Source organism: Heterocephalus glaber, unplaced genomic scaffold (genome assembly GCF_053883595.1).
Source record: "Heterocephalus glaber isolate CG9 unplaced genomic scaffold, H.glaber_assembly_v1.0 deba00001613, whole genome shotgun sequence".
NCBI classification, from domain to species: Eukaryota; Metazoa; Chordata; class Mammalia; order Rodentia; family Bathyergidae; genus Heterocephalus; species Heterocephalus glaber.
In genome coordinates this window covers 3656788-3681051 of record NW_028258384.1, presented here as the reverse complement: position 1 = coordinate 3681051, position 24264 = coordinate 3656788, and the positions used below count along the sequence as shown (strand labels likewise).

Below are 24264 nucleotides of genomic sequence, written 5' to 3'. Positions count from 1 at the left end.
CATTTTACTTTTCCTACTTTTGTTTTTTAATCTTTACCCTGATCACTCAATGGAGTGTTCAGTGTCTAACACACAAAATGGCACCAAACAAAATGTCTTCTTGGTCATTCTACTTCTGCCACTGAAACTTTGGCCATTTGGTGGCAGTAAGAGACCAAAAATGGCACAGCTCCATTTCTCTCCCCCCTCCTTTCGTTCTTATAAAAAACAACTCTCCAAAGGGCCGGAAATGTAGCTCAGTGGCACCAAGCCTGCCTGGCAAGCTCAAAATCTTGACTTTGATCCCCATTATGAAACAAAACACAAAAAACAAAAAAAGCTTCTTACTGCAGATAAAACTTCTTAGTAGGCCCAGGCCAGTCCCAGTAGTTCTAGGGCCAGATTCTTGCTCCTAATTCTTGACCTAAGCCTCTATATGAATATGCTGGACAGAAAGGTGACTGAAAACAATAATTTTCATGCTACTTTCTTTGATTATGAGCAGGTTTCTACGTTATTGTTATTGCATATGCATTTTCTGAAGGCATAGATCCAGGTCTCTCATCAGGCTAACTTTAGCAGTTTCCTCTTTTGTTCTTCATTAAGTGAATCTCAAGATTCTGAATGTATATGTATGTTGACAATTCAAAAAATATACATGAGAGATAAATTTCATGCTAACTGCACTATGTAGAAACAATGACTAGCATATATATATATATATATATATATATATATATATATATGATGTTGTACACCATACATAGACACAGACTAGCTCTTTCATAAAAAGGAAATAAATATAAATAATTTTTAAATGTCCATTATAATACATTTCAAGAGTCTGGTAGTAGAAGACAGATTGAGCTCAATACTGAATGAAGGAGAGTCCGGGAGATTTATATGCAAAAATGTAAGAGACAGGAGTTACCAATACAAGACTGCAAAAAGGAATATTAAGCATAGGGGAATTCTTACTACACCTTCCAAAACTATTCTTGCTAAAGCAAGGCCTATAATTAGGCATCAAATGTAGGGACTGAGAAACTTAGACAGCAGAGGGTGATCGAATATCAAGGTTGGCTCATTCTAAATTTCTTGTCATGATTCTTGCTAAACTCAGGCCAAGTGACAGGCTTTGCCCAGAAGGACCCAGAAGACCTTGACACAAATTTGATCAAAAAGAGAATTTTTGTCAGTGATTTACACATAGGTAAATATATTACACACATTAATAAAAAGGGTGATGAATATATACCTTATGTTTACCGGTTCACATCAGTTTACATTTAAGAGGCGATTAAAAGTCAAAGGTGCAAGGGCTGGGGATTTAGGTCAGGGGTTCCACTGCCTGCCTCACAAGCACAAGGTCCCGTGTTTGATACCCTGTACAAAAAAAAAAAAAGGTAAAAGGTACACCACAATTAACTCACTCAAAAGTACACCTGTCATTTGGAGCACACTTTTTCTATCGCTCTTGCCACTTTATTTTTTGTTTATTTACTTACTCATCAAGTTTTTTATTTATTTCAGTACATTTTGCAATACATAATGATTCCATTCATCGTGGGAGTTGGTACAAGTACATAACACATCTGCGTTCTTACTTCCATTTCCTCTCCTATATGTGGCATGGTTTCAATCAGTTCTATAACTCTCCTTGATACTGCATGATGATGCAACCCACAGAGAGATTCCAGGCTCTTGTGTAGTAGTGCAAATATAGGAAGTGTACATCTCAAGGTAAAAGAAGAAGTACCTACCTGTATTGAAGATAACAGGAAGATGTGCTCAGAGCAGGCACTACCAGAAAAGTGGTATTGGGGTGACAGGAAAGTTAGAAGCACAGTATGACACACAGATATATCAGACTTTTGGATTTCAAAAGGTATGCGCTCAGGTCCAGGTGCCTTTCATTGGTTCTTTCAGTAAGATTGAGAGGAGTGATTGGCAGGATACTGAGTCATCTCAGGGGCTCTCAACAAGCATGCATGTCCCAGAGCACATTCCAATTAAATTCAGTACATGAGATGCACCAGGACATTTCTAGGAGCCATTAAGGAGGTGGCAGTGGGGAAAGGTTATTGAAGGTCAGGCACAGAGATGTGACATGGCTGTTCTCTGGCCTGCACCTTTAAGAAATTGCCAGGTTGGTTGTGATTGTATTTTATGCTGCTCTCAGAATTATGGGAAGAAGATTGGCCCTGTGGTGCTTGCCAAGTTCAAATGAGTGGAGGGAGGGTGTGGTCTCCCAGGCCCATTGTACTAGCTGTACTAGTCTTTCCTAAATTCCTTTAAGAGCTCTGATCCATAACAGTGAATGCTGATGCCCAGTGGTATCCAACAGAAAGGAGATTGTACAAAGTTTAAGGTGTGCCCAGATTCTCCTTGTCTCTGTACCTGGATCCATGGATCCATTCCTTTGGTGATTCTTTCCCAAAGTGAAATTGATCATGAAAAGTAAAAGTTTTGAGTCAAATCAGTACAACAAGGCAAGAAGATCAATGCAATTAAATTCAAACATTAAAAAGAAGCCCCAAAACTGCTTCAAAAAGTGGCAAAAACAATGAGATCATGTGTTTCAAATGAGAGAGGGTCTTGGCAATGTGTCTTTCACTATAATAATTCTCAAAATTACATATTAATAATATTGTTTCATCACATCTTGTATATATTATACTGCATCCTTTGCGCATCTTCATGTACTTATGTATTGACCAATTTTCCCATGATATGACATGTTCCTATCTTTTTCCATTTTAAGGAAGGCTGATTAGAAATCACAGACCATAAACCTGGGTTTCTCTGTCTATTATTACACAATCTATCTTGAAAAGGTCTTTGCACCTTGCTAGTAACTTGCCCTACCAGTGATGAAACAGATTCCTGAATGGCATACAGCTGGGGAAGTGAGCATGGTCTTCTAATTTCAATATCCCAGGACACAGGCACAGAACAACTCTCAAAGTCATGCACTAGAACTTTCTCTGAGAATTTGAGCAGGTTTTAGACACCAAGGCATGCACCTGACACCAGTCCAAGGTAGGGGGAATACAAAACGACAGTTGATATTGGACCTTTTACTACAGTGTTCTCTCTTAACTTAGACTGATTTCATCCTGAAGAGTGTATATTTCTTTTTTTTCTTTTCTTTTTTTTTTTCTGCAGTACTGCTGATACAATTCAGGACCTTACACTTGCCAGGCAGGCATGGCGTCACTGAGCTAAATCCCAAGTGTATACTTCTTACATTTGCTTGGCCCACACAGGCCTTGCAGAGCCTGGCTTTCTCCCCAACCTTTCATAAAGGTGAAATTTTGCTACCATTTGGCTCATCTAGAAAATCTTTCTTCAGAACAGAAAGAACCTTGGGACTACCTCTAGAAGAATACTTCAGCACCCTACAATCCAGTAACAGTGATTTGCCCCTTAATGCAAACTCCACTGGACTGAGCATAAGAAATCTAAAAGGTCACCGAGTTTGACCTAAGGATCTGGGCTACCATACAAAGCACAAAAACATGATATATTCAATCTTGTGGAAAGTATGGCAACAATTGTGAAATTGTAATGAGGAATGTACAGCATAAATCAGGCATGATGAGAGGGCCAGGAACAAGATAAAAAGTTGGGGTCAGGCCTACAGAATGTAAGGAGACCATGTTTGAAAATAGGGGATGTGGTGGCTGTCTGATGTACTTCACTGTACAGTCCCTGAGCTAAATTCACACTACCAAAAATCTAACAACCACAAGGACAAACACAGCAGCCATAGACACCACCATCACCATTACAAGCACCACCACAACCACCAGCAAAAAAAAAAATCCAACAACATAATAGATAAAATCTCTATGAAAGAAAGCAAGTTTTCCAGGGTTCTTTCTGTAAAGATTTTACGAAATACAGCCAGGGATGTAGCTCAGTTGTTCTGCTGCCTGCCTCGCAAGCACAAGGACTGGAGTTTGATCCCCAGTACCAAACAAACAAAAAAAGAAATAGAAAAGTATTACATTAAAAGAAGAAGGAAGTCTTGTAGTTGGCAAAAACAAAGCAAAAAAAATAAATAGAAGTACTAGAGGTCATTTCTAAGCAATGGATTTGGGTTAATTTTTCCTTCCTTTTTATTCTTACTGACTTTTCAACACTTCTGTACCCAGCATCATGAGATTGATTTAATGAAAAAAAAAAAAGAATGTGTCTATGTTTGTATGTCTCCTGGAAATGACCCTATGATATGCTTGGAGAAAGGTAGCTCTTCTCTCTCTTTGCTCTGATTACTCCCACTAGTATCCTCTAGCATCAGGAACAGAAGCAACCTTCCAATAAATAAGCTGAGGCCATGATTACTTATGAACTGGCAAATTCCACACAGACCTGATAAACTTATCTACACTTTCTTCCCAGTTAGCCTTAGTGCTCCTGGACCTGCCCACTCAACTGTGGCTCCAACAACAGAAGCATTCTGCCCCTAAAGCTATGGCTTCCTTGACATGCACAACCTGGACTTCGGGAGGTCCACACAATTACAAATAGACTTCCTGTACACTTCCACTAGGTACAAGAAGTGTGAGAGGGGTAGGGGTGTGGGACTGTGGAAGGGAGTCACTTTACTCTTACTATTGTTTTTTGTTGTTGTTTTGGTTTGGGTTTTTTTCGTATCAGGATGGTACTCAGGCCCAGGGCCACCAAGCTAAATCCCGGTCCCTGTTTTTTTTTTTTGGTACCGGGGATCGAACTCGGGTCCTTGAGCTTTCGAGGCAGGCTCCAGAACCACTGAACTAAATCCCCGAGGGTCCCTTTTTTTTTTTAAATCTTTACCCTGGTCACTCAAGGGAATGTTCAGTGTCTAACACACAAAATGGCTCCAAACAAAATGTCTTCTTGGTCTTTCTGGTTCTGCCACTGAAATTGTGGCCATTTGGGGGCAGTGTGAGACCACAAATGGCACAGCTCCGGTTCTCTCGCCCCTCCTTTCGCTTTTATAAAAAACAATACTCCTTACCACAAATAAAACTTCTCAGTAAGCCCAGTCCAGGCCCAGCATTTCTAGGCCTGGATTTTTGCTCTGAATTCTTGACCTAAGCCTCTATAGAAATGTGATGGACAGAAAAGTGACTGAAAACAACATTGTTCATGCTACTTTCTTTCATTATGAGCAGGTTTATACATTATTGCATATGCATTTTCTGAAGGCATAGATCCAGGTCTCTCATCTGGCTAATTTTAGCCCTTTCTTCTTCTGTTTTTCTTTCTTTTTTTTTTTCCTTCTGTTTTTCTTTAAGGGAACCTGAAGATTCTGAGTGTATATGTATGTTGAGAATTAGGAAATATAATTGAGAGGTAAATTTCATGCCAACTGAAACAATGACTAACCAGGGATTTAGCTCAGTGTCACCGTGCCTGACTCTCAAGCCCAAGGTCCTGAGTTGGATGGCTGGTACCAAAAAAAAAAAAAAAAAACAGAAAGAAAGAAAGAAACAATGACTAGCATGCATGCATATGCATATATATATATATGATATTGTACACCATACATATATATATATATGATATTGTACACCATACATATACACAGACTTTCTCTTTCAAGAAAAGGAAATCAATATAAATAATTCTTAAATGCCCATTATGTCAGGTCTCCAGAGTGTAGTAATAGAAGACAGACTGAGCTCAATATTGAATGGAGAGTCAGGGGGAGATTTATATGCAAAAATGTAAGAGACAGAAGTTACCAATGCAAGACTGCAAAAAAGAATATTAAGCATGGGGGAATTCCTTCTAAACTGTTTCAACACTATTCTTGCTAAAGCAAGGCCTATAATTAGGCATCAAATGTAGGGGATGAAGAACTTAAACAGAGAGCAGAAGGTGATCGAATATCAAGGTTGGCTCATTTTAAATTTCTTCTCATGATTCTTGCTAAAGTCAGGCCATGTGACAGGCCTTGCCCAGAAAGTCAGAGCAGACCCTGATACAATTTTGATCAAAGTGAGAATATTTGTCACTGATTTGCATATATGTAAATATATCACACAGGTTAATAAAAAGGGTGATGAAAATATATCTTAAATGTTTACTGGCACACACACTTTACATTTAAGAAGTGATTAAAGTAAAAGGTACACTACCATTAATCCCCTTAAAAATACTCCTGTCATTTGGAACATACGTATTCCATCACTTTTGCTACTCTACTCTTTTTTTCATGTGTGTACTAATCATATTTTTTATTTCTTTCAGTACATTTTTCAATCCATCATGATTTCATTCATCGGAGGAATTGGTACAAGTACATAACACATCTGCCTTCTTTTTACTTCCATTTCCCCTCCTACATGAGGCACTGTTTCAATCAGTTCTAGAACTCTCCTTGATACTACATGATGCATCCCAAGGAGAGATTTTAGGCTCTTGTGTAGGATGTGCAAGTATAGGATGTATATATCACATGGTAAAACTAAAGGTACCTACCTTTATTAAAGATAACAGGCAGGGCCAGGGATTTACCTCAGTGGTTCTGCCACCTGCCTTGCAAGCGAAAGGCCCCGAGTTCAATCCCTGGTATGAAAAAAATAAATAAATAAAAATAAAGGTAACAGGAAGATGAGCTCAGGATAGGCAGTACCAGAAAAGTGGTGTTCGCGTGACAGGAAAGTTATAAGCACAGCAAGGCACACAGATAAATCAGACTTTTTGATTTTAAAAGGTGTGCACTCAGGCCTAGGTGCCTTTCATTGGGTCTTTGGGTGAGATTGAGAGGATTGACTGGCAGGATGCTGAGTCATCTTAGAGCTTTCAACAAGCATGCATGTCCCAGAGCTCACTCTAATTAAAATAAACACATGAGATGCACCAGGACATTTCTAGAAACCATTAAGGAAGTGGCAGAGAGGAAAGGTAACTGAAGTTCAGGCACAGAGATCTGACATGGCTGTGTTCTGGCCTGCAGCTTTCAGGAATTAACAGGATGGTTATGATTTTATTTTGTGCTCCTCTCAGAACTATGGGAAGAAGATTGCCCCTCTGTTGCTCACCAAGTAAATGGGGGGAGGGGAGTCTCCCAGGCCTATTGTACTACTCTTTCCTGAGTGCTTTAAGAGTTGTAATCGATAATATAGTGAATACTGCTTCTGACTACCATCCAACCGTAAGGACGTTTGTACAAAATTTAAAGTGTGCCCAGATCCTCCTTATTCTAATTACCTAGATCCATGGATCCGTGCCCTTGGTGGCTCTTTCCCAAACTTAAATTGAGTAAAAAGTAAAAGTTTTGAGTCAAATCAGGACAACAAGGAAACAATGAGAGTGCAAGTAAATTCACTCATAATGAAGGGTCTCCAGAACTACTTCAATAAGTGATGAAAACAATGAGATAATGTTTCAAATGAGAGGGATCAGGTCAATGTGTCTTTCGCTTTCATAATTCTCAAAATTATATATTAATAATATTGTTCCATTACATCTTGTGTATATTATACTGCATCCTGTGTGCATATATACATATATATATACATATGTATTGACCAATTTTCTTGTGATATGACATGTTCCTATTATTTTCCATTTTGAGCAAGGCTGATTAGAAATCATGGACCTGGGTTTCTCATGGATCTGGGTTTGTCTATTACTTCACAATCTCTTTTGAAATGGTCTTTGTGCCATACTAGGAAGTTGCCCTAGCAGTGATGAGACAGGAGATTACTGCTTGGCCTACTGCCTGGTATTGTGGCCATGTTCTAGTAATTCCAATATCCCTGGACACAGGCACAGAATAGCTCCCAAAGCCTTGCGCTGGGACTTTCTCTGAGAGCTTGCACAGGTTTTTGATACCACTGTATGCACCTCACACCAGTCCAAGTTGGGGGAAATACAAAAGGACAGTTGATATTGGACTTCTTGCTACCATGCTTTTTTTCATGTTAGACTGATCTCATCCTGTAGAGTGTATTTTTTCTTACATTTGCTAGGCTAACACTTGCACAGCAGAGGCTGGCTTTCTCCCCAAACTTTCACAAAGATGAAATTTTGGTAATATTGGTGATCATCGAGAAAATCTTTGTTCAGGACAGAAAGTTCCTAGAGACTACCTGTAAAAGGATACTTCAGCACCACTCAACACAGTAACAGTGATTTGCCCCTTAATGCAAATTCCACTGGACTGAGATTAAGAAATCTAAAATCTCACTAAGATTGACCTAAGGTTCTGGGCTATCATACCAAGGACAAAAATATAACAATGTTGTGGAAAGTATAGCAACAGGTGTGAAATTTTTATGAGGAATGTACAACATAAACAAGGCCAGGAGGCAAGATCACAAGTTGGAGTCAAGATTGAAAAATATAGGGAGACCATGTTTGAAAATAGGGATGTGGTCAGGTCCTCTGCTGATTTACCTCACTGTGAAGTCCTTGGACTGAATTCACCCTACTGGGAACAAGGGCAACTACAGCAATCACAGACACCACCACACCACAACTACTACCACAACCACAACCACCACCACATCATAATTCCCAACAACATAATAGATAAAATCTCCATGAAAGAAAGTAAGTCTTCCCAGGGTTGTCTCTGAAAAGATTTTTAGAAATGGAAAAGTACTACAGTAAAGGCAGAAAGAAGGAAGATTTGTAGTTGGCAAAAACAATAAAACAAAGTAAAACAGTAAATGGAAGGACTAGCAGTCATTTCTAAGCAGTAGAATTGGGTTGAAATTTTCCTTCCTCTTCATAGTTTCTAACTACTTAACACTTCTGTACCCATCATCATGAGATTGATTTAATGAATAAAAAAGAGGAAAACGTATGATACGTTTGCATAACTCCTGGAAATGACCCTCTGAATTGCTTGGAGAAAAGTAGCTGTTCCCCCTCTTCATTCTAATTAGTACAACTAGTATCCTCTAGAATAAGAAACAGAAGCAACTTACACTAAATAAGCTGAAGCTGCGATCACCTATGAGCTGTCCAATTCTGCACAATCCTGATAAACTTATCCACACTTTCCAAGTTAGCCCTAGTGCTCCTGCACCAGCCCTCTCAACTTGGTGGCTCCAACTGCAGAAGCTTCTGGCTGCTGAGGCTATGGCTTCTGGGACACTTTACAACCTAGACTTCTGGAGGCCCACACCATTGCAAATCGACTTCCAGGGCACCTCCACTAGGTACAAGCAGGGCAAGAAGGGTGGGGGAGTGGGGCAATGGAAGAGAGTCACTTTACTCATCTTGTTCTTTTTTTAAAAAATCTTTATCCTGGTCTCCCAAGTGCTTGTTCTGTGCCTAAGGAGCAGAAAATGGCGCCAAAGAAAATGTCTTTTTCAGTCTTTCTCCTTCTGCCACTGAAACTTTGGCCATTTGGGGGCAGTATGAGACCACAAATGGCCCAGCTCCCTATCTCTCCCCCCTCCTTTCATTCTTATAAAAAACAGTACCCCTAACTGCAAATAAAACTTCTTAGTCTGCCCAGTCCCAGCTCTTCTAGGACAGGATTTTTACTCCCAATTCTTGACCTAAGCCCCTCTATGAATATGATGGACAGAAAAGTGATTGAAAACAATATGTATATATAGTTTTTTGGTACCGGGGATCGAACTCAGGTCCTTGGGCTTTCAAGGCAGGTGGCGGAACCACTGAGCTAAATCCCTGGCCCGAAAACAATATTTTTAATGCTACTTTCTTTGATTACAAGGAGGTTTCAAAGTTACTGCATATACATTTTATGAGGGCATGGATCTAAATCTCATCAGGCTTAGTTTGGCCCTTTTGTCTTTTGTTGTTCATTAAAAGAATCTCAAGATGCTAAATGTATATGTGTGTTGATAATTCAGAGAATATATCTATTTTTCTTTTTTTTTTTTTAGTACCGGGGATCAAACTCGGGTCCTTGCGCTTGCCCAGCAGGCAGCAAAACTACTGAGCTAAATTCCCTGCCCAATAATTCAGAGAATATAAATGAGAGGTAAATTTCATGCCACCTGCAATATGCAGAAACAATGACTCACATTTTAAAAATATATACCCATGATATTGTACACCATACATACATACACATATACAGCCTTTCTCTGTGGACAAATGAAATCAATAAAAATAATTTTTAAATGTCCATTATAATATGGGTCAACACTCTTGTAATTGAAGACAGACTGAGCTCAATACTGAATAATGGAGAATCACGGGGAGGTTTATACGCAAAAATCCAAGAGACAGGAGTAACCAGATCAAGATTGCTAAAGGGAATTATAAGCACAGTGGAATTCTTATTAAACTGTTTCAAAACCATTCTTGCTAAAGCAAGGCCCAAAATTAGGCAGTAAAGGTAAAAGGGGTTAGGAACTTACATCAGAGGGTGATCACATAACAAGGTTGGCTCATTCTAAATTTCTTGTCATGAATTCTTGCTTAAATCCGGCCAAGAGGCAGATGTTGCCCAGATGGGCCCAGAAGACCCTGTCACAAATTTGATCATAGAGAGAAGGTTCGACACTGATTAATGTATATGTAAATATATCACACACATAAAGAAGGGTGATGAAAATATACTTTAAATGTTTACTGGCTCATATCAGTTTACATTTAAGAAGAAATGATTAAAGTAAAAGTTGCACCACCATTAATCTCCTCAAAAAAAATCCTGTTGGACAGGGGATTTAGTTCAGTGGTGCTGCCTCCTGCCTTGCAAGTGCAAGTTCCTGAGTTTGATCCCCGGTACAAAAAAAAAAAAAAAAAAAAAAAATCCTGTCATTTCAAACACGCTTATTGCAGTGATCTTGCCACTTTATTTATTTGTTTACTCATCAAATTATTTTATTTCTTTCAGTACATTTTGTAATAAATAATAATTCCATTCATTGTGGGAGTTGGTACAAGTACATAACACATCTGTATTCTTTTTTACTTCTGCATCCCCTCCCATATTTGGCACTGTTTAAATCAGTTCTAGAACTTTCTTTCATACTTCATCGTGCATCCCATGGAGAGATTCCAGGCTCTTGTGTAGGATGTGCAAGTATAGGCAGTGCACATCCCATGGTAAAAAAAAAAAAGTACCCACATTTATTGAAGATAACAAGAAAATGTGCTCAGGGCAGGCACTACCAGAAAAGTGGTGTTGGGGTGACAGAAAAGTTAGAAGCACAGCATGGCACATAGATAAATCAGGCTTTTGGATTTCAAAAGGTATGAGCTCAGGCCCAGGTGCCTTTCATTGGTTCTTTCAGTAAGATTGAGAAGAATGATTGGCAGGATGCTGAGTCATCTCAGGGGGTTTCAACAAGCATGCTCATGGGAGAGCTCATTCTAATTAAAATAAACACATGACATACACTAGTAAATTTCTAGGAACCATTAGGCAAGTGGCAGTGGGGAAAGGTTATTAAGGTTAGACAGAGTTGTGACATTACTGTGCTCTGGCTTGTAGCTTTCAGGAATTAACAGGGTGGATGTGATTTTATTTTATACTCCTCTCAAATCTAAGGGAAGTGATTGGCCCTGTGGTGTTGGCCAAGTTCAAATGGGTGGGTCGTGGTGTGGTCTCCAAGGCCAATTGTACTACCTGTACTACACTTTCCTGAGTGCCTTTAAGATCTGTGATCTATAGCAAAGTGAATGCTGATGCCCAGGGGCATCCAACAGAAAGGAGATTTGTACAAAGTTTAAGGTGTGCCCAAAGCCTCCTTATTATCAGTACCTGGATCCATGGATCCATGCTTTTGGTGACTCTTTCGCAAAGTTAAATTGATCATGAAATGCAAATATTTTGAGTCAAATCAGGACAAGGACAGGGCAAGCAAATTCTCTCAGGAAAAATGAGCCCCAGAACTGCTTTAAAAAGTGGCAAAAACAATGAAATAACGTGTTTCAAATGAGAGGGATTCATGGCAATGTTTCCTTCCCTGTAATAATTTTCATCATTCTATATTGACCATATTGTTCCAGCACATCTTGTATATGTTTTACTGCATTCTTTCCACATGTTCATACACTTATGTGGTGACCAATTTCCCTGTGATATGACATGTTCTTATCATTTTCCATTTTAATGAAGGCTGATTAGAAATCATGGGCCATAGAATGGGATTTCACTTCCTATTATTTCAAAATTGTTTTGAAAAGGTCTTCACACCTAGCTAGTAAGTTTCCCTAGCAGTGATGAGACTGCAGGTTACCGATTGACAAAGTGCCTGGGGAAGTGGGCATGGTCTGGTAATTCCAATATCCCAGGACACAGGCACAGAACAGCTTCCAGGCCCTGCACTCAGACTTTCTCTGAGAACTTGAGCAATTTGTTCATATCAAGGTTTGCACCTGACACCAGTCCAAGTTGGAGGAAATACAAAAGGTCGGTAGATATTGGACTTTTTGCTACTGTGTTTTCTCTCAAATTAGACTGATCTAATCCTGTACAGTGTATTTTTTCTTATATTTCCTTGGCCCACCCTTGCCTTGCAGAGGCTGGCTTTATCCCCAACCTTTCATAAAGATGAAACGTTCCTACTATTTGTGTATGTCAACAAAATCTTCACTCAAGATAGAAAGAAAACTAGAGACTACCTCTAAAAGGATACTCAAGCACCCACAATCTAGTAACAATGATTTGCCCCTTAACGCAAACTCCATTGGACTGAGATTAAGAAATCTGAAAGTTCACCAAGATTGACCTAGGGGTATGGGCTACCACATCAAGGACAAAAACATATCATATTTAATCTTGTGGAAAATATGGCAACAGGTGTGAAACTTTTATGAGAATGTACAACATAAACCAGCCATGATGGGAGGGCCAGGAGGCAAGATCACAAGTTGGGGTCAAGTCTGAAGAATATAGGGAGGCCATGTTTGAAAATAGGGATGTGGTCAGGTCCTCTGATGATGTACCTCACTGTGTCATCCCTGGGCTCAATTCACACTGGCCAGGAACAGAGAACCACAAGGACAAACACAGCAGCCACAGGCACAACTACACCACCACCACCACCACAACAAAAACCCCAACAACATAATAGATAAAATCTCCAGGAAAGAAAGTCTTTCCAGGTATGTTTCTGAAAAGACTATAAGAAATGGAAAAGTATTATATTAAAAGAAGAAGGTAGGAAAACTTGTGGTTGGCAAAAATAAATAAATAAATAAATAAATAAAAAGTACTAGCAGTCATTTCTAAGCAGTGGATTTGGGTTGAAATTTTCCTTCCTCTCCATAGTTTCTGACTTCTCAACACTTCTTGTACCCAGCATCATGAGATTGATTTAATGAGCATAAAACACAGAAGGTGTCTATGTTTACATGACTTCCTGAAATAAACCTCTGATATGCTTAAGGTAAAGGTAGCTCTTTACCCTCTTTGCTCTGATTACTCCCACTAGCATACTATAGCATTGGGAAGAGAAGGAACCTTCCAGTAAATAAGCTGAGGCGATCACCTATAAGCTGGCAAATTCAGCCCAGTCCTGATAAACATATCCACACTTTCCAAGTTAGCCCTGGTAGTCCTGCACTGGCCTCCTCAACTGCATGGCTTCCGCAGGAGGAGCTCCCTGAGGAGGCTTTGCCTTCCAGAACACTCACAACCTAGACTCCTGGAGGCCAACACAATTGCAAATTGATTTCCAGTACACATCCACCAGGTACAAGCAAGGCTAGAGAGGTAGGAGAGTGGGGCCTTGGAAGGGAGTCACTTTACTCTTCCTTTTTTTGGTTTTTTTTTTGGGTTTTTTTGGTACTAGGGATTCGGGACCTTGTGCTTGCCAGACAGGCAGCTGCATCACTGAGCTAAATCCCTGGCCCCTCTTTACTCTTCCTTTTTAAAAACTCTTTATCCAGGTCACTCAGTGGCATGCTCTGGGTCTGAGGAACAGAAAATGACGCTGAAAAAATGTCTTTTTTAGTCTTTCTCCTTCTGCCGCTGAAACTTTGGCCTTTTGGGGGCAGTATGAGACCACAAATGGCACATCTCCCTTTCTCTCCCCTCCTCCTTTTGCTTTTATAAAAAACAGTACTCCTGACTGCAAACAAAACTTCTTACTCTGCCCAGGCCTAGCACTTCTAAGGCAAGATTTTTGCTCCCAATTCTTGACCTAGCCCTGTATATGAATGTGATGGACAGAAAAGTGACTGAAAACAAAATTTTTAATGCTACTTTCTTTGACTACGAGCAGGTTTCTACATTACTGCATATGGATTTCTTATGGTCATGGATCCAGTTCTCTCATCACTCTTAGTTTGTACCTTTCCTCTTTTGTTGTTCATTAAGAGAATCTCAAAGTGCTAAGCCTATATGTGTGTTGAACATTCAGAGAATATAAATGACATGTAAATTTCCTGCCAACTGCACTATGTAGAAACAATGACCAGCATATATATATATCTGTGATATTGTACACCATACATATACACAGCCTTTTCTGTGGAGAAATGGAAATCAATATAAATAATTTTTAAATGTCCATTATAATATGGGTCAATCCTCTGGTATTAGAAGATAGACTGAACTCAATCCTGAATAAGGGAGAGTCATGGTGAGATTTATATGCAAAAATCCAAGAGACAATAGATACAAATATAAGATTGCTAAGAGGAATATTAAGCATAGTGGAATTCTTACTAAGCTGGTACAACACTATTCTTGCTAAAGCAATGCACAAAATTAAGCATTAAAGGTAGGGGGTGAGGAATTTAAGTAGACATCATGGGGTAATGGAATATCAAGGTTGGCTCATTCTAAATTTATTCTTATGATTCTTGCAAAAGTCAGGCCCAGTGACAGGCTTTACCCAGAAGGACCCAGAAGGCAAACACACAAATTTGATCAAGGGGAGAATGTTTGTCACTAATTTCCGTATATGTAAATGTAGCACACACATTAAGGGTGATGAAAATAGATGTTAAACATTTACTGGCTGGCATCAGTTTACATTTAAAAAGAAATGATTAAAGGAAATATTGCATCATTATTATTCTCCTGAAAAATACCCCTCTCATTTGAAACACATGCATTCCATCCTCCTTGCCACTTTATTTATTTATATTTATTTCCTCATCAAATCATTTTATTTCTTTCAGTATAGTTTGCAATAAATAATGATTACATTCATCATTGCAGTTGGTAAAAGTATATAACATATTTGCCTTCCTTTTACTTCAATTTCCCCTCCTACATTCCGCATTGTTTCAGTCTGTTCTACAACACTCCTTGATACTGCATGGTGCATCCTACAGAGAATTCCAGGCTCTTGTGCAGGATGTACAAGTATAGGAAGGCTACATCCCATGGTAAAACAAAGAGTACCTACCTTTACTAAAGATAACAGGGACATGTGCTCTGGGCAGGCACTACCAGAAAAGTGGTGTGGGGTGACAGCAAAGTAGAAGCACAGCAAGGCACACAGATAAATCAGGCTTTTGAATTTCAAAACATATGCGCTCAGGCCCAGGTTCCTTTCACTGGGTCTTTGGGTAAGATTGAGAGGAGTGATTGACGGATGCTGAGTCATCTCAGAATCTTTTTTTAATTTTTTTTGGTACGGGGGATCAAACTCGGGACCTTGTGCTTGCAAGGCAGGCGCCGGAACCACTGAGCTAAATCCCTGGCCCACATCTGAGAATCTTTCAACAAGCATGCATGTCCCAGAGCTCACTCTAATTAAATTAAATACACCCAAAACACCAGTACATTTCTATGAACCATTAAAGGAGGTGGCAGTAGGGAAAGATTATTGAAGGTCAGGCACTGATATCTGACATGACTGTGCTCTGGCCTGTAGCTTTGAAAAATATCCAGGGTGGTTGTCATTTTATTTTATGCTCCTCTTAGAACTATGGGAAGAAGATTGGCCCTGTGGTGCTTGCCAAGTTCAAATGGGTGGAGGGTGAGGGGTGGTCTCCCAGGCCCATTGTACTATCTGTACTACTCTTTCCTGAGTGCTTTTAAGAGCTATGACCCATAACATAGTGAATCCTACTGGCTAGTGCCACTCAAAGGAAAGGAGTTTTGTAGAAAGTTTAAGGTATGCTCAGATCCTCCTTATTCTCTGTATCTGGATCCATGGGTCCATGCCCTTTGTGGCTCTTCCCAAAGTTAAACTGATTATGAAAATAAAAGTATTGAGTCAAATCAAGACAACAAGGCAACAAGGATAGTGCAAGTAAATTCACTCATGCAAAAGGAACGGCAGAAGTGCTTCCAAAAGTGGCAAAAAGAATCATATAATGTGTTTCAAATGAGAGATATTAGTGTCAAAGTGTCTTTCACTGTAATAATTTTCAAAATTATATATTCATGATATTTTTCGATCACATCTTGTATATATTATACTGCCTGCTGTGCACTGCTCATACATTTATATATTGATGAGATTTTCCATGATATGACATGTTCTTATCATTTTCCATTTTTTTTTTTGCTTAAATTCTTTTATTGGTACATTTTAGGTATACAATACATTTACATTTATCATTGGGTACTTGTACCCATACATGATGTATCTTGGTTCTTATTTTTCCCCATTCCCTGTTCTCCCTTCACCCCCTCCACCCTTCCCTATTTACAAAAACTTTGTTTCCATTTTTTCCTTTTGTCATAATTTTTCCTTTCTGTTCTTTCCTTTCCCCTTCCTCTCCAACTTTCCCTACCCCTTTGGACCTTTTCTTCCTATTTCAAATTATCAGTTATTCATTTTAATCATTTTAATCCTTATTTATACTTTCAGTTTCTCACACCAGAGAAACTATTCAGTATTTACACATGTCCTTTTTATTTCACTTAAGAGTATGGCCTCAATATATACCCATTTAGCTATAAATGTCTCTAATTTCTCATTCTTTATGGCTGAGGAGTACTCCATTTTATTAAAAAACCACATCTTCTTTATCCAGATTCCAATTGATGGACACTTGTGCTGTTTCCAAGCTTTAGCTATTACAAACTGTGCCGCTATAAACATGGGTGCACATATATCACTGTGGTATGATTCTTTTAATTCTTTGGGCAAGATCCCCAGCAGGGGAATAGCTGGGTCAAATGGGACCTCTAGTCCTAGTTCTTTGAGGTATCTCCACACTGATTTCCACAGTGGTTGAACCAGTCTGCCCTCCCACCAGCAAGGGAGAAGGGTTCCTTTCTCCCCACAACCCTGCCAACATTTGTTACTGGTTGATTTCTTGATAGCAGCCATTCTTTGTGGGTGAGGTGGAATCTCAGTGTTCTTTTCATCTGCATCTCTTGAATGACCAGTAATGTTGAACATTTTTTCATATGTTTATTTGCTGCTTTTACTTATTTGTCTGAGAAATGTCCGTTCATTTCGGATGCCCACTTTTGAATTGGGTCTTTGAATTTATGGGGGTCTGTTTTTTTAGTTCTTTATATATTCTGGATAGTAGTCCTTTGTCTGAGGTACAGTTGCTAAATATTTCTTCCTACATTGTAGGTTGACTCTTAGCTCTGTTGGTGGTTTCTCTTGCACTGCAGAAGCTTTTTAATAAGATGAGATCCCAGTTGTTGATTCTTTGTGCGAGTCCCCGTGCTACTGACGTTTTGTTCATAAAGTCTTTTCCTAGGCCAATGTCTTCAAGAGTTCTACCTAACTTATCTTCCAGCAAGTTTAGGGTTTCTGTCATAATATTTATATCTTTAATCCACTTCAATCTTAGTTTAGTGCATGGTGATAGGTATGGGTCTAGTTTTAATCTTTGGCAGGTTGAAATCCAGTTTTTACACCACCATTTATTAAATAGGCTATCTTTCCTCCAATGATGGTGTTTGGCTCCTTTGTCAAAGATGAGGTGGCTGAAAAAAAAAAAAGATGAGGTGGCTGAGTATGTCTGGAGTTGTTTCTGCATCTTCTAATCTATTCCACTGATCCTTGGGTCTGTTTCTTTGCCAGTACCATGCTGTTTTCATCACAGTAGCTTTGTAGTATAGTTTCAAGTTGGGAATTGTGATAACCCCTGCCATGTCTCTGTTGCCTGGAATTTCTTTTGCTATTCTAGGTGTCTTCTGGTTCCAAATGAATTTTTGGATTGTTTTCTCTAGTTCTGTGAAGTATATTGTTGGAATTTCAATCATCATTGCATTAAATCTATATAGCAGTTTTGAATGTATGGCCATTTTCACTATATTGGTTCTTCCTACCCAGGAACAAGGGATGTCTTTCCATTTTCTTATATACTCTTAGATCTCTTTTTTCAGAGTCCTGTAGTTGAAAACAATATTTTTAATGCTACTTTCTTTGATTATGAGCAGGTTTCTAAGTTATTGCATATACATTTTATGAGGGCATGGATCTAAATCTCATCAGGCTTAGTTTGGCCCTTTCCTCTTTTGTTGATCATTAAAAGAATCTCAAGGGCCGGGGATTTAGCTCAGTGGTTCCAGCGCCTGCCTCGCAAGCGCAAGGTCCCAAGTTCGATCCTTGGTACCAAAAAAAAAAAAAAATCTCAAGATGCTAAATATGTATGTGTGCTGAGAATTCAGACAATATAAATGAGAGGTAAAGTTCATGCCAACTGCACTATATGAAAACAATGACTAGCATATATGTGTGTGTGTGTATATATATATATGTATATATTTGCATGATACTGTAAACCATATATATATATACAGCCTTTCTCTGTGGAGAAGAGGAAATCAACATAATTAATTTTTAAAGGTCCATTATAATAAAGTTCCACATCCTGGTAATAGGAAATAGACTGAACTCAATACTAAATGAGGGAGAGTGAAGGGCAGATTTATATGCAAAAATGCAAGAGACAAGAGTTACCAATTCAAGATTGCTAAAAGGAATATTAAGTAGTAGTGGAATTCTTACTAAAGTGTTTCTACAGTATTACTTGCTAATTCAATGCCTAAAGTTAGGCATCAAAGGTGGAGTGTTAGGAACATAAGCAGACATCAGAGGCTGATCTAATGTCAAGGTTGCCTCATTCTAAATTTCTTCTCATGATTCTTGCTAAACTCAGGCCAAGTGGCAGGCTGTTCCCAGAAGGACCCAGATACCCTGACACAAATTTAATCAAAGAGAGAATGTTTGTTACTGATTAATGTATATGTAAATATGTCACACACATAAAGAAGGGTAAAGGAAATATATATTAAATATTTACTGGCTTACATCAGTTTACTTTTAAGAAGAAATGATTAAAGTGAAAGGTATACATCATTAATCTCCTCAAAAAATAACCTTGTCATTTTGAACACATTGATTAGATCGCTCTTACCACTTTATTTATTTCTGTTTTACTCATCAAATTACTTTTATTTATCAGTACATTTTGCAATACATAATGATTCCATTCATTCTGGAAGTTGGTACAAGTACATAACGAATCTGCATTCTTTTTACTTCCATTTTCTCTCCTACATTTGGCATTCTTTGAATCAGTTCTAGAACTCTCCTTGATGCTGTATGGTGTATCCCACAGAGAGATTCCTGGCTCTTGTTTAGAATGTACAAGTATAGGAAGTGTACATCCCATGGTAAAAGAAATTGCCTACATTTCTTGAAGATAACAGGAAGATGTGCTCAGGGCAGGCACTACCAGAAAAGTGGTGTTGGGGTGACAGAAAAGATAAAAAAGCACACCAAGTCATACACATAAATCAGGCTTTTGGATTACAAAATGTGTGCACCCAGACCCAGGTGCCTTTCATTGGGTCTTTGGGTAAGATTGAGAGGAGTGACTGGCAGGATGCTGAGTCATTTTAGGAGCTTTCAACAAGCATGAATGTCCCAAAGCTCATTCCAATTAAAATAAACTCATGAGATGCACTAGTACATTTCTAGGAACCATTAAGAAGATGGCAGTAGGGAAAGGTTACTACTGATGGTCAGGCACAGAGATCTGACATGCCTGTGCTCTGACCTGTAGCTTTCAGGAATTAACAGGGTGGTTGTGACTTTATTTTATACTCCTTTCAGAACTATGGGAAGAAGATTGGCCCACTGTTACTAGCCAAATTCAAATGGGTGGAGGGAGGGTGTGGTCTCCCAGGCCCATTGCACTAGTTGTACTACTGTTTCCTGAGTGCTTTTTTTTTTGGTACTGGGTATGGAACTCACATCCTTGAGCTTGCTCAGCAGGTGGCAAAACCACTGAGCTAAATCCCTGGCCGCTCCTGAGTGCTTTCAATAGCTGTGTTCTAGGGCCAGGGATTTACCTCATTGGCACCGAGCTGCCTACCAAGTACAAGGTCCTGCGTTCGATCCCCAGTACCAAAAGAAAATAAGATCTGTGTTCTGTAACATACTGAATGCTGCTGCCCAGTGGTATCCAACAGAAAGGAGATTTATAGAAAATTTAAGGTGTGCCCAGATCCTCCTTATTCTCATTATTTGGATCCATGTCTTTGGTGGCTCTTTCCCAAAGTTAAATGGACCATGAAAAGTAAAGATTTTGAGTCAAATCAGGATAACAAGACCACAGAACAGTACAATTAAATTTACTCATGAAACAGGAGCTCCAGAACTACTTCAAAAAGTGGTGAAAGCAATGAGATAATGTGTTTCAAATGAGGGGGATTCATGTCAATGTGTCTTTCACTGTAATAATTTTCAAAATTATATATTCACCATATTTTTCGATCACACCTTGTATATATTATACTGCTTGCTGTGCACTGCTCATACACTTATGTAGTGACCAATTTTCCCATGATATGACATATTCCTATCATTTTCCATTTTAAGCAAGGCTGATTGGAAGTCATGGACCATAAATCTGGGCTTCTTTTTCTATTATTTCAAAACTGTTTTGAAAAAGTCTTCACACCTTGCTAATAAGTTGCCCTAGCAGTGATGAAACAGGAGATTACTGCTTGGCAAAGTGCCTGGGGAAGTGGGCACAGTCTGGTAATTCCAGTATCCTGGGACACAGGCACAGAACAGCTCCCAAAGCCCTGCACACAGACTTTCTCTGAGAACTTGAGCTATTTTTTTTTTTTGATAGTGTTATGCCAAGTGAGTCAGGAAATCACCAAACACCGGGACAAAGACAGAGTTAAAACTAAAAGGAGTTTATTCATGCGTGTGGACTCCACCCTCTAGGAGAAATGAAGCCCAGAAGCAGGGGACAGCACAGTTTTTATAGGTAACTCAAACAAAGAAGTTCAGAGAGAGGTCAATATGTCCTTTAGCCAGCTATGAAATATCTTTTACAATCCAGTTTTTTTTAACCCACCTATCTTGTCAAGATAGGACATTCTGTGGCTATAGGGTTCGGGGGTTACAGGGAGGCACCAGGCACCATCTGTTCCCGGGGAGTGATAAAGCATGTTTACAGAAGCAGAGTGAGAGGTTAGAAAAACAGCTATCTTGTGGGGAATTTCAGCACTCTGTAAGAGGAGGGGTATGAAGGGAGTTCATTTACAGGCCAAGATGGTGTTTCTTAGGTTCACTTTGGTCTCACAGATAGCACTGCTTGTACCCAACACCAGTCCAAGTTGGGGGAAATATAAAAGTAGAGTCAATATTGGACTTTTTGCTACAGTATTTTCTCTCAAGTTAGACTGATCTCATCCTGTAGAGTGTATGTTTTCTTCCATTTGCTTGGTCCATACTTGACCTTCAGAGGTTGGCTTTCTTCCTGCCCTTTCATAAATTTAAAACTTTGCTACTATTTATTCATGTTGACAAAATTTTTGTTCAGGACAGAAAGAAATTTAGAGACTACCTCTAAAAGGATATTTCAGCATGCAACAATGCAGTAACAACGATTTGCCTCTTAATGCAAACTCCACTAGACTGAGATTAGGAAATCTAAAAGATCACCAATATTGATGAAAACAACCCTGAGATTCCACCTCACCCCAGAAAGAATGGCTGCTATCAAGAAATCAACAAATAACAAATGCTGGCAGGGTTGTGGGGAGAAAGGAACCCTTCTCCATTGTTGGTGGGAGTGCAGACTGGTGCAAACACTGAGGAAGCCAGTATGGAGATACCTCAAAGAACTAGGACTAGAGGTTCCATTTGACCCAGCTATTCCCCTGTTGGGTATCTTCCCCAAAGAATTAAAAGAATCATACCACAGTGATATATGTGCACCCATGTTCATAGTGGCACAGTTTGTAATAGCTAAAGCTTGGAAACAACCCGAGTGCCCATCAACTGGAAACTGGATAAAGAAAATGTGGTTTTTTAATAAAATGGAGTACTACTCAGCCATAAAGAATGAAAAACTAGAATCATTTATAGCTAAATGGATGCATATCAAGGCTATACTCTCAAGTGAAATAAATAGGACACACATGTGTAAATACCAAATAGTTTCTCTAGGGTGAGAAACTGATAATGTAAACAAGAGTTAAAATGATTAAAATGAATAATTGATAATTTGAAATAGGAAAAAAGGTCCAAAGACGAAGGAGTGAAGGGAGGGGAAGGGGAAAGGAAAAGCTATGAGAAAAGAAAAAAATGGAAATGAAATCTATGTAAATAGGGAAGGGTGGAGGGGGTGAAGGGTGCACAAGTAATGGGGAAAAAAATAAGAACCAAGATATATCATATACAAGTACTGTTACACCCAGTGAGAGAGAACAAACCAGAGACCAATATTAAATCCACACAGGAGTTTATTACCAGCCAGGACCCGAGCCAAGCATTGGACTCCAGCCTTGACTGGGGGCTGACAAACATGTTTTATACACCTTTGAGGCCAACAGTTTCTAGGCCCCACTATGGGATAGAACTAGTAAAGCAAGCAAAAGGTACAGAAGCAGACCGTCCTGGTGTTAGAACATTTGTAAAACAATAGTTGATTAATTGTTATTTCTAAAGAGACTTTCTGAGAGGAGGAGGTTTTTAAACTTCCTCCTTCTGAGTTCATCTAAAGGGCAGGCAGGTGGGTCAAGCAGCAATATGGAGTCTGTCTTGCTAACTAGGGTCCTTCAGCACAAACACCCAATGATAAATGTAAATGAATTGTATACCTAAAGTGTACCAATAAAATTAAAAAAAAATAAAATAAAAGATCACCAAGATTGACCTAAGGATATAAGCTACCATACCAAGGACAAAAACATGTCATATTCAATCTTCTGGAAAGTATGGCAACAGGTGTGAAGTTTTTATGAGAATGTCCAACATAAACCAGCCACAATGGGAGGGCCAGCAGGCAAGATCACAAGTTGAGGTCACGTCTTAAGAATATAGGGAGATCATGTTTGAAAATAGGGGGTATGGTGGTGTTCTCTGGCAATGTATTTCACTGTGAATGCCCTGGCCTTAATTCACAGTACCAAGGAACAAACAACCACAAGGACAACCACAGCAACCACATGTAGCACCACCACTACCACCACCACCACCACCACCAGCACAGCCACAACTACCACCACGACAACAACAAAAACTCCAACAACATAATAGGTAAGACCTCCATGAAAGAAAGTAAGTTTTTCCAGGGTTGTTTCTGAAAAGATTATAAGAAATGGAAAAGAATTATATTAAAAAAAGCAAAAAAGGAAGACTTGTATTTGGCAAAGAAAACAAAACAAATCAAAACAATAAAAAGAATTACTAGCAGGCAGGCACAGAGTCACTGAGCTAAGTATCTAGCCCTCTAGCAGTCATTTTTTTAAGCAGTGGATTTGGGTTGAAATTTTCCTTCTTCTTCATACTTTCTGACTTCTCAACACTTCTGTACCCAGCATCACGAGATTGATTTAATGAACAAAAACAGAAAAACATGTCCATGCTTACCTGACTCCTGGAAATGATCCTCTGATATGCTTGGGAAAAGGTAACTCTTTCCTCTCTTCATTCAGATTATTCCCACTACTATCCTATAGCATCAGAAAAAGAAGGGACCTTCCAATAAATAAGCTGAGGTTGTGATTACCTATGACCTGGCAAATTTGGCACAGTCCTGAAAAACATATCCACACTTTCCAAATTAACCCTAGTGCTCCTGCACCTGCCTGCTCCACTGTGGGCTCCTACAGCAAAAGCTTCAGGCTGCCGAGGCTATAGTTTCTGAGACATGCACAACCTAGACTTCTGTAAACACATGTAATTGCAAGTAGACTTCTAGTGCACTTCCACTCGGTACAAGCAGGGTAGGAACTGTGGGTGAATTTGGCGCTAGAAAGGAGTCACTTTACTCTTTCTATTTTTCTTTTTAAAAAATATATTTACCCTGGTCATTCAATGGCATGCTCTATACTTAAGGAGCAATAAAATGGCGCCAAAGAAAATGTCTGCTTTGGTATTGCTCCTTCTGCTACTGAAACTTTGGCCTTTTGGTGGCAGTAGGAGACCACAAATGAACATAGCTCGGTTT

The 24264-nt window shown here is 39.1% G+C and overlaps 1 long non-coding RNA gene across 1 annotated transcript; it reads right to left on the bottom strand.

Moving 5' to 3' along the window:
• Positions 1-829: 829 nt before the first annotated feature.
• LOC147822457 (uncharacterized) lies at positions 830-24264 on the bottom strand. The gene is made up of 3 exons (XR_015445579.1): positions 23685-24264; positions 6454-6540; positions 830-1365 (listed from the first exon to the last, which is right to left on the bottom strand). It is a non-coding gene; the product is annotated as an uncharacterized LOC147822457 (long non-coding RNA).